Below are 10,922 nucleotides of genomic sequence, written 5' to 3' on the forward strand. Positions count from 1 at the left end.
GGCGTCCATTTGCCCCTTCGATCGTTTTGAGGAGGAAGGATCCTTTTCAGCACCATATCACCTACGTGATACACCCGAGGTCGCACCTTTTTGTCAAAAGCACGCTCCATCCTCTGCTGATACAACTGCCCATGACAGATGGCTGCCAGCCTCTTTTCTTCGATTAGGCTTAACTCTTCGTACCGGGTCCTTACCCATTCCGCCTCTTGCAATTTCACGTCCATCAGGACTCTCAAAGAGGGAATCTGAACCTCAACAGGTAGTACTGCCTCCATCCCATATACCAATGAGAATGGAGTTGCCCCAGTAGATGTGCGTACCGACGTTCGATACCCATGCAATGCAAATGGCAACATCTCATGCCAGTCTTTGTAGGTCACCACCATTTTCTGCACAATCGCACCGTCGGTGCATTCCCACGTTATCCGGGCAACGAAAGCTCATTCACCTTAACCTCCCCATCAGACATCAGAATCCGTTCAGATTCAGGGTCAGGCCCCTCCTCCGGGATCGGTCACTCTCAATCTTTCGATTAGAGCGCCTCGAGATGTCCTCATCAGGGAACTCAAACTTCATCGGTTGATAACCTCAATGGGTTGTGGGGCAATTTAATCAGACAATACACCCCTTGATTGCTTTCTGAACGGTGTATCGAATATCGCTTTCAATCAAAATCATTGGCCCTTTCGCAACCTGTCCGGTCGATGCTGGATTCTCAAACCCATACTTGATCGGATCCATCTCGGAAATCCACAAAGTGTTATGAACCTGCATACACTGTCTCAGTCGGCGAGCAGCCTATGCCAAAGTACAGCAAGTTTTCTCGAACAGTGAATGTATTGTTTCACAGTCGGTAAACTTTTTGCCAAGGTAAATTGCATGCTCTTTTCAACAAGACGCGTCATGCTGACCCAATACACCTCGTAGACCCCTCGAAGGCTGTTAAGTACAGATTAACAGTCTCTTTCCATAGGGAGGTAACAGAATCGGAGGTTCCTGCAACTTATTCTTTCATTCTTTCAATGCCCCTTGGCAATCATTATTTCACCTGACCGTTTGATCTCTTTTCAACAACTTGAATATTGGTTCACACGTGGCTGTTAAATGAGATGTGAACCATGACAGGTAGTTCAATCTATCTATGAAACCACGAACCTCTCTTTTTCTTTCTCGGTTCAGGCGTTTCTCTTTTTTTTTTTTTTTTTTGCAGGATGAACCTCGATTCCTCCCTTACAATGAACCCCCAACAGCTTACCGGCCTGCACTCTGATAGTGCGCTTGTTCGGATTCAACCTCAGTTTGAATTGTCTCAACCGGTCGAACGACTTGCCCCGGTCTGCCAGATGCCCCTCTCCTGTTTGGGACTTTGCTATCATGTCATAGCATTATGAATCATATCATGAAACAAAGTCACCATAACTCTCTAATAAGTAGCACCGGCGTTCTGCTTCTCTGGAGGACAGTCTCCTTTCCATGGTAGCTCATGCGCAATGACACTGGTATCCGACCCTAACATATCTTGACATGACCAGGCGAAGGTATCCACATGCTCTTTCAACAGGGCTACCATTCTGCTTTCGACTTGCCCCTGAAGCGGCCTCATTTTCCTATTTCCTTCCTGACCTCGACGGTGCTTGGAATAATGATCTTGACTCGCTCCTTGTGCGGCTGAATCACCCTCTCCTCTTGTTTTGACAACCTGGCTAATTCCAGCAGATCACAATCTTCTTCGCCTTCTTCTTCAGCAAGATAAATCGGTTTGTCGAAGTCATATAAGGTGTAACCAAATTGTTATCAACGAGATCCGGAGAATTATTTTTGAAGTTGGGACGAGACAAATCAAAAAAGGAAAAATGAAAATAAACATTGCCATTTTTATTTGTTTTTTAAACTGTAAAAATAAATGAAAAACAGGGAACACCGTTTTTTGACTGAAAAACATCCATTTATTTATGATGCAGAAAATGCAAATTTAAACATGAGGTGGCCCTTACAATGAACCATTACGTGTCGGGCAACACGTATGGCTTTCATGCCAATAAAACTGAAGACAAGAAAATATTACTCTTCCAGATGAGTAACAGTGATGATCTTTTTTAGGCCTTCCAGCTTCCTGGTACGCACGGCTTTATCCAACCATCAAACTCGCAGTTACTGTCATTCTCTTCACCCATCCCACAGGCGTGATCCGAATCCTCATCAATTGCACTCACCATTGCCTGACCATGTGCCGGCATGGGATTAGCATTAACATTCAGAGATGGTGCAAAATTGATAGCCTTGGAGTCCACCAGGTCCTGGACAACATTCTTGAACGCTCTACAGCCCTCAATGTTATGCCCCGGTGTTCCAGAATGAAATTCGCACTGGGCGTTCTCATCATAGTTGGGTGGCCTCTGATCAGATCTCATCGGAACCATCGCCCTTGGCTGCACCAACCCAAGATCCATCAGCTTTTTGAACAAAACAGCGTATGTCACAGGTGGCTTGTCAAAATGGCGATCAATCCCTTTTCCTTTCACCTGGTACCCAGCTCTCTGTTGAGGTGGCTGACGTTGCTGTCGTGCTGACTGATTACCAGCAGGGATGGTTACAGCAGCAGTGTGCTGGTAGTAATGATCCCTACTGTATCCTCTCTGGGCATACACAGCACTCGACTCACCCTCATTCTTGCGCTGACCGTTCCCGAATGGCTTCTTCGATGCTGATGACGAAGCACTACCTTGAATCTTCCCCATTTTCAGCTAACTTTCAATTCTTTCTCCTGCCACCACAATGTCAGCAAAGCTGGTAACCGGGCATCCAACCATCCTTTCAGCGAAAACCCCTTGCAGGGTACCCATGAATAGATCCGACATCTCCCGATCAACCAACGGAGGTTGAACTCTGGCAGCCAACTCCCTCCACCGTTGTGCATATTCTTTAAACCCCTCGTTATTTTTCTGAGACATACCCTGCAGCTGGGTACGACTCGGGGCCATATCAGCATTGAACTGATATTGTTTAAAGAATGCATCTCCCAGATCCTGCCAGCTCTTGATGTCAGCAGATTTCAACTTGGTGTACCACTCCAAAGATCCTCCAGACAGACTGTCCTGGAAGAAGTACATCCACAGTTTTTGATCTGTAGTGTATGCAGAGATCTTGCGGACAAAGGCTTGAAGATGAGTTTCTGGACAGGAACTCCCATTGTATTTGTCAAATGCGGGCGCTTTGAACTTCTGTGGGATCACAATCCCCTCGACCAGCCCCATGTTGGACATGTTGACAAACCCCGGAGTAACATGGCTTTCCAGAGCCCTTACCTTCTCTGCCAGCAACTGAATTTCTTTGTCTTGTGGCTGAGCACCATATTGCCCAAGTGGCTCATTGTGCATGGAGAATTGATCAGCTTCTCGGTCCTCCTCTCTGTCATCATCCACCCCAAAGAAAGGCGGGAACAAACTATCCTTCAGATTATGCCCCAGACCGGGCCCAGGTTGACCACCAGCACCAAAACCAGCAGCATTGTTGTTCACCATACCCACGGTTGCTCTTTTTTCATCGTCTCCGGAACCAACCCGCCCCTGGTTGGAGACACCATCCAGGTTAACAACACTGTTAGCTGCAGAAGCCCGCTCAAGCTTCTCAACCTTATCTGCTAAAGCTTTCTGACCAACTGCAAAACCCTGCATGATGTTGATCAGCTCAGTCATCTTGTCCTTCAGCTCAAGGAGATCAGTACTCGGAAGATCCATCAGCCTAGGAGTGTTGCGTCTGGTGAAGTATATGTGAGGACGGGTTGAGTGCAAAGGTACGGTTCTGCGAGCACGAGCAATGATTCCTGCAAAACAGCAAACAGGTTAATATGCATGAGTGCAACGTCTGTCCATATGAGGAAGATTTTGTCCTTTGATTCTGATTTCATCGAGACAGACAACATTTTGACAATAACGTTCTGACATCCGGATGTCTCTCAACCAGATTCTTAATCAGTAATACTCCCCATATGGCTAGACGTAGGTTTGGTGCAGATGAATGCAAAATGAGAATGATGCAGATGAATGAATGCAATGTGCCATCCTCCAAGTCATCTGATCATCTGTTGCTCTGAACTACAGCTCGGATCCCTGGACTGATCACAACCATCTGAGGAATATGTAACCACAAATCTGACCCACGGGTTCCGAAATAAACGGAAGACAGATACATCATCATCATCATCATCAGATAAACTCTGAGCAGATACCCATAACCATCTGAATCGGCCCGGGGAATCCTGAAATAAACGGATCCCCACTGATAAATAACTCGGCCCGGGGAATCCTGAAATAAACGGATCCCCACTGATAAATATCACGGACAGCACTCCGGCATCTCTGAAATAAACGGCCATAAATCCGACTCATAAATAGGACCCACGGAACAAAAAGTCACCATCTGAGTCACCATCTGAACATGCATCTGTAAGAATCACCCTCCCCTCACAGGTAAATTCTAATCAGGTCACCCTAAGGCGGATAATAGTTTCGACAATCGGGCAGAGATACTCAATGGGTTTGCCCTTTCGGGTGTGCCATTGTAGCTCCCTTAAGACCGTCTAAACCAAAGATCCGGGAAATGATCGGTCACCAGAGTCAATAGCCCAAAAGAGATAATCCAACCTAAGCGGAATAACTCCACCCGGCCAGACTCTCTTAAATGAACCTCGTCCGGCTGTGGTGACATGTCTCCGCATCATGTCGTACAACATGTGAAGAGACATGAGACCACGCTAATCCTAGGTGTGTACTCAGGCCTGGGTATTGGGCCTCACTCAGAACACCCACCCCAAATCAGAGGAACCACCTGCACGGAGGACGGCAACAACATGATAGTATGATGCATGCAGACATTAATGCACATATATACACTGGTTAGAATAATAAATGCAATAAATAAAGCAAAACAAGCAACCTAAACTATCTTAGAACGCTAGGAAGGACTCGCTTAGGGACGATGGACCAGCACAGGTCTACATCAATGCTTCCCCAGCAGAGTCGCCAGTTGTCGCATCTTGCGAAAAATCAACCGGCGAGCTAAAAACAAAACACACACAGAGCCGCCACTGCGCGTTATTTATCCCAAAATAGGGAAAGGAAACGCTCAGAGAAACCTGGAAAGAACATGGTCTCGCGACCAGAGAGAAAGGGTAAGGGAGTTGGTTACGCAAGGGGAAGGTATTAGCACCCCTCACGTCCGTCGTACTCGACGGGATCCACGTCCTAGAATAAAGAATAGGTTGCTAAACATCACACACACACACGGGGAACGCAGGTGGGGTTAGGAGGAACGAGCTCGATAAGGTATCGCACCTTATGCCTACATATCTTGTCTGGAACAAGAATCAGAGCCACTGTAGTTCGGCTTACGCACGCCAAACAACACAAAACAACACAAACAAGCAAGAGTGGCAAACATGGAGCCCGACAACCACTGGATGGAATTACGTCGGCATCCGAACCAAAACACGCACAAAACGGCAAACGTGGAGCCCGACAGCCAATCACTGGGCTTACGTCGGCATCCGAACCAAAACACAATTAGATAACAAGCAAACACACGCAAAAAAGAAAAAGGTTGCCCGGAGTGGTCTCGCACGACCACCTGCCTACATACCTCGTCTGGAACAAGGATCAGGGCGATGTAGTTCCCCTGAAAGGGAAAAAATTTCAGCCAGAAACCGGGGAGACACAACACTAGGGAGACTACGACTCGAGCCTAGATGTTGTCATGCACAGTCATCCCTAAGTTCAGTTTTCTATCCTACTTGCATAAGCAAACTACTCCTATCCAGGAAAGAAGCAAGCACACAAGCATACAGAATAATTCAAGCATACATCCAATGAGAACAAGCATCTCAAACAGATATCCACATAACACGCACTATAACCAAACAAGTGGCTCACACAATAGGTTTGACTGCCTCAGCAAGTCGTCTGTACGGGCTGTGTTTGCTCTTAACCTTGCCATTACGAGGCTAAGGTGAAGCAGATGAAAGGATGAAGTGAGGATCAGACCTCACAGCTCTTATCCCTAACCAGGGAGAGCTTCTGACAAATGAGCATGGGTCCAGAATGGGGGAACCCTTCTATACTCAGAGACTCTGACACAATGTGCACTGCACGGATCTTGGGCTTGTGATCTCAATGCTACAACCACGTAATGGGAGCAAGGAGAAGACTCAACTGAATAGTGGGGGATAGATTGCATATCCCTACCTTCCACCAATTGCCTTGATTAAGGACTTTACCTGCTTAGGCACAAAAAATAAACAACCACAATCATTGCCTCTTAAGGAGGACTTCAGACATTTGCCCGGTCAAATAACAGACCGGGTCTCCAGACTACATGAAGTTAGGAAGTTATACCTCAATGCAAGTTGCTTAAGCAAAGCAAAGCAAAAGTTCACAAGGAACTGAGCAACTAAAAGTACCTGGAAACAGTCAAACACAGTTAGTACTCAGACATACCAAAATAAACAGCAAGTATTAATCAGTCAGACTATACAAACTAATGCACAACAAAGGCAAGCTATGAGCTCAAGCCCAAGCTTCACAACCTACAAAACAATGTTATGTTAGTGTACAAACATCAAACAACATCATTTGAAACAACTTGGATCATTCTCCATAAGCCTTGTGCTATTCATCCTGAAAAATCAAGCAAATATTAGCAACATGACCACTAGGCCAAGCCTAGGGTCCAAAAGCAAAAAAAACTCCTAAACAGCAAGGTATCTCTAACCAAAGTCAAATTAATGTCAAACAAAAGCCAACACAATTAGTCCCATGTCCATATCATTCATTATATTTATTTCATGCATAAAACAACTCAAACTAATTCAAATGGAGCACCAAACATGCAAACAGAACTATTGCATTCAATCCCACACCAAAACAATTTCAAAAATTCTCAAATAATTTACACCTAAACAGAGGATGTTCAAGGTCTAGCATGTCAAATTTTAGCCTAATTGGACCAAGGGAACTATGTCAATGAAAATCAACAAAAACAGACACAATTACATGCTCCAAATCACAACATCAACACATGCTTCCACTTCAAAAATTCATAACTCAATGAAAACAATAAAGAAATGAGTGAGACCAAAACAGGGATGTCACATCATGTGTCCACAACAAGCATATTAAATTTCATGATCATTCAATACCATATGAGCATTTCACAAGGATATTTCAAACACATGTCACACAAGCTTGCACATTTGACCAACAGAGATGAAAAATAGCAATCAAATTGAAAATGCCACATAAAATTCCACAAAAATTCACATAGCATCTTAACATGTTAATAAATCTCCATGTAAAATTTCACATCATTCTAACAAGCCTAGGTCCCTCAAAAAAAATCCAGCAAGTTGACATAATAAGGTGTGACACACATTGTCACACCTAAGTTCCAAAATTCACATCTCAATGACCAGGAATCCAAAATTCATAAAATGCACATGTAAATCTCCATTGATGTGTCTAGAATCACCACAAAAATTTTCAGACATTTATTTGTAAGCATGAGAATTTCACATTGGATTTGGCACAAGGTATCAAAATGTAGCACATGTTAAAGAACCCTAAGTCAAACATAATTCCTACCATGCACAACTTTGACCAATAGGTCAAAAAACATCTACAGTCAACAAGGAAGTCAAAGAAACAATTCTCATATTTTTCTGAATTTTCTATGATTTTTGGTGAATTTTCTAAGGTGTTATGATTTTTTAACAATTAAATTAATTAAAATGAATTAGTAATGGCATTCTGGTAATTATGAGGCGCGGGAGCGGGAAACAGCGTATTTGAATTTTCAAATGGATTTTCAGATCAAACACTCAACCTTCATCGTTTTCGCTTCAGATTTTTCCAGAAATTCATAAACATGATGAACACAAAATCTCCACCAAAATGAGCAAATGAGCATCCGTTGGAATCGTCTCTTAACGTAGAATCTAAATACGAACTTATTTTAACCTAAATGTTCCACTATTTTCCAAATCAATCAACCTAGGGTTTGGTTACAAAACTTCCAATCCAGATTTCTTCACCTACGGTTATCCATTTCACAAACTACCTATGTCACGATGATCTACAATCGATAAACTACAAAACACATACAGCAATTTGAAAAACCGTGACATTCGAAAAACTCGTGTACCTGGAATGGCAGTGTCGTATTGATGCTCTTTGCGTGCTTTCTCCACAAACAGATGTAGAAGGATGATGAGGAAGGTGAATAGAGTGATTGCTTCAGTTCCAGGTTGCTTCTAGTGCTCGCAATCTCGATTTGCCATAGATGATGCTTGCTTGGACAGTTGAGAATCTATGCTTCTTTCCTTCCAAACTTCACAAATAGATGGAGAGGATGATGATTGAAGATTGATGCAAAAGGAAATTCGAGAATTGAGCAAGAATGGATGAAGATTTTGCCAATTTTGTTCAATGTGTTCTTGAGAGAAACTTGAGAGAATGAAGAGTTTTAGATCTGATTTTGGGATGTGTGATTTTCTGTTATGATTAGATGATGATTAGGATTATATATGCCACCTTAATCCAAGTTTAATCATGCTAATTAACCAAAATGCATTTGTTAGTGAAAATGGTTAATTTTAAGTAAGGGCAAAATTGGAATTTCACATGCCAGCTCATTGCCACCTCTTTGACAGCTCACACAACTTCCAAATGCCATGTGTGAGCTGTTGCCACTTGTTTCACCTTCATTGGATATGCCATTCTCATTTTCACTATGTAATTGCACTTTGTCCAATTTTTGCACTTTCATTCTACAAGTCAAATTCCAAACCACAAGCCTTAGCCATGAAATGATGATTCCAACAAGTTTCAAATACCATTTGTGAGGTGTAGCAAAAATCCCCACTCAAAAATTCCAATTATTTCACAAGTTGGACAATTTTGCCCCTGGTCCATTTAACTGTCCAGTTGAAATTTGACTTTTTGCATTGACCATTTTTGAGAAAATCCAATTATGCACCATGAAAGTACATGTCAAATGGAGTTTGTGCATATAAAGAACTTGCAATTTGGACAAACCATGTGGAAATTACGGCCTCCTGATTATGGGTCATTTTTGAATTTCACTGAGCCCTAATTTTCCAACCATACATGGGATTTTCAAGTTCTTGGACTTTTTGGAAAGGTGAGAACAAGATCTACAACTTTCATGTTGAACAATTTTTCATTTGAAGCTTCTTTGGACACGTGGTCTTGAGGTCAAAAACTTTCCATTTTTGGAAACTTCAATTACAAGTCACTTTCTATTTTTGGCAGTTTTTGTCCTGACTTGATTTTCTTCATTCTTAAGCTTTGAGATGTTATATAACACTTGTTCCAACATGAATGAAGTGTATCCAACTCATTTCCACCTCCCAATCCATCAAATCATGTACAGTTGACCACAGTTGACTTTTCATCTGACAGATGAATCTGGCAATGCACTGATCAATCTAAACTCCAATCTTCCACTGAAATGGCTCAAGGGTGAAACCCTAGCCTCAATAAGCAAAATATAATCATAGAATGAACCCCATAACCACCATAGACCCCATCTCCTGATTATGCCCTGACTGGCCCAATGCAACTGATTAGGGTTGACCAGTGGTCAAAACCCTAATCTCAAGGAATCTGCCTCCATCTCCTGATGAAACCCAACCATAATGATGATGATGTATCACTTCAATCAAGATGAAGACCAATACCCTTTGAGCATCACAAAAAACCCTAATTCACAGTCCAATCCTCAGATGGCCAATGATCAGTCAATAAACCCTAGGCTTGCACTTTGACTTCTTCATCTTCTGATCAAGACTTGGGAGAATGGCTTGCACAATGTCACCATATGATATGCAATATACAATGCCTAATGACCTAAAAATGTATGCAATATGTTAAGCTTAGTCCCAAGAGAGGAGGGCAAATTTTGAGGTGTTACACACGCCAGCTTACATGATACATATCCACAATTCTATAAAAAAAACGGACGCCCTCCACTAAGAGGAACACACGCGTCCTATTTTCCCCAACGGATATCTCCTCTCATACACTACCATAAGGGACAACACAGGGAGAACTGGCTCTTGAAAAAAAGAAAATAAAAGGAAGGGAACGGTCATAAAAAAAAGGAAAAAATAAAAATAAAAAGCGTCTTCTTCTTTTCCAGAAAAAATGAAAACTTTTCTTCTTCACTCAAAAACCACCATACTCACAATAACAACCCCACTGCCGTCTTCACTTCTCCGTATCCTCCGTCAACGCCTCACCAACAACGACCATCTACCATTCACCTCCGTGAAACCGTTCGTCAACAAACTCACCTTCACGCCACCGCCAACATCACCCAACCACCGTCAACTTTGCACCACACTCCGGCAAACCTCACATCACTCCATTAAACAACCTTCCGCCGTTCTCACACCCTAAACACCGTGGAACCTCATCGCTTCACTCCGACCTCCATCGTCCACCGTCACCTTGGACCTCTTCACAACAACCCAATCGTCACTGCGTTAACTTCTTCCGTTGTGATTCACTCACAACCTTGGAAACACCACGAACCCATTGTCACCACTTCAAACCCTCCATCACCGGTGAATCCCTCACGAGCTCCTACTTTCAACCACCACATTTCGTCTGCCACCGCTTGCACCGTTTCCTCTGTCGTCACCACTCCTCTTTTTGTTCAGCATCATCTCACCACAACCGTGGAATTTGAGTCGCTGCTGACATGAACATTTTTTATATAAGTTCTGGTTTATGTTGGGACCAAAATGTGAATCAGGTGAAGGAGAAATGGTTTTCCATCCTGAATCAAAAAGCATGAAGATCCGCTGCTTAAGACGGTCTTTTAGGAGCTAGAAATTGGTCTATGTC

Source organism: Lathyrus oleraceus, chromosome 7, assembly GCF_024323335.1.
Source record: "Lathyrus oleraceus cultivar Zhongwan6 chromosome 7, CAAS_Psat_ZW6_1.0, whole genome shotgun sequence".
Classification (NCBI taxonomy): Eukaryota; Viridiplantae; Streptophyta; class Magnoliopsida; order Fabales; family Fabaceae; genus Lathyrus; species Lathyrus oleraceus.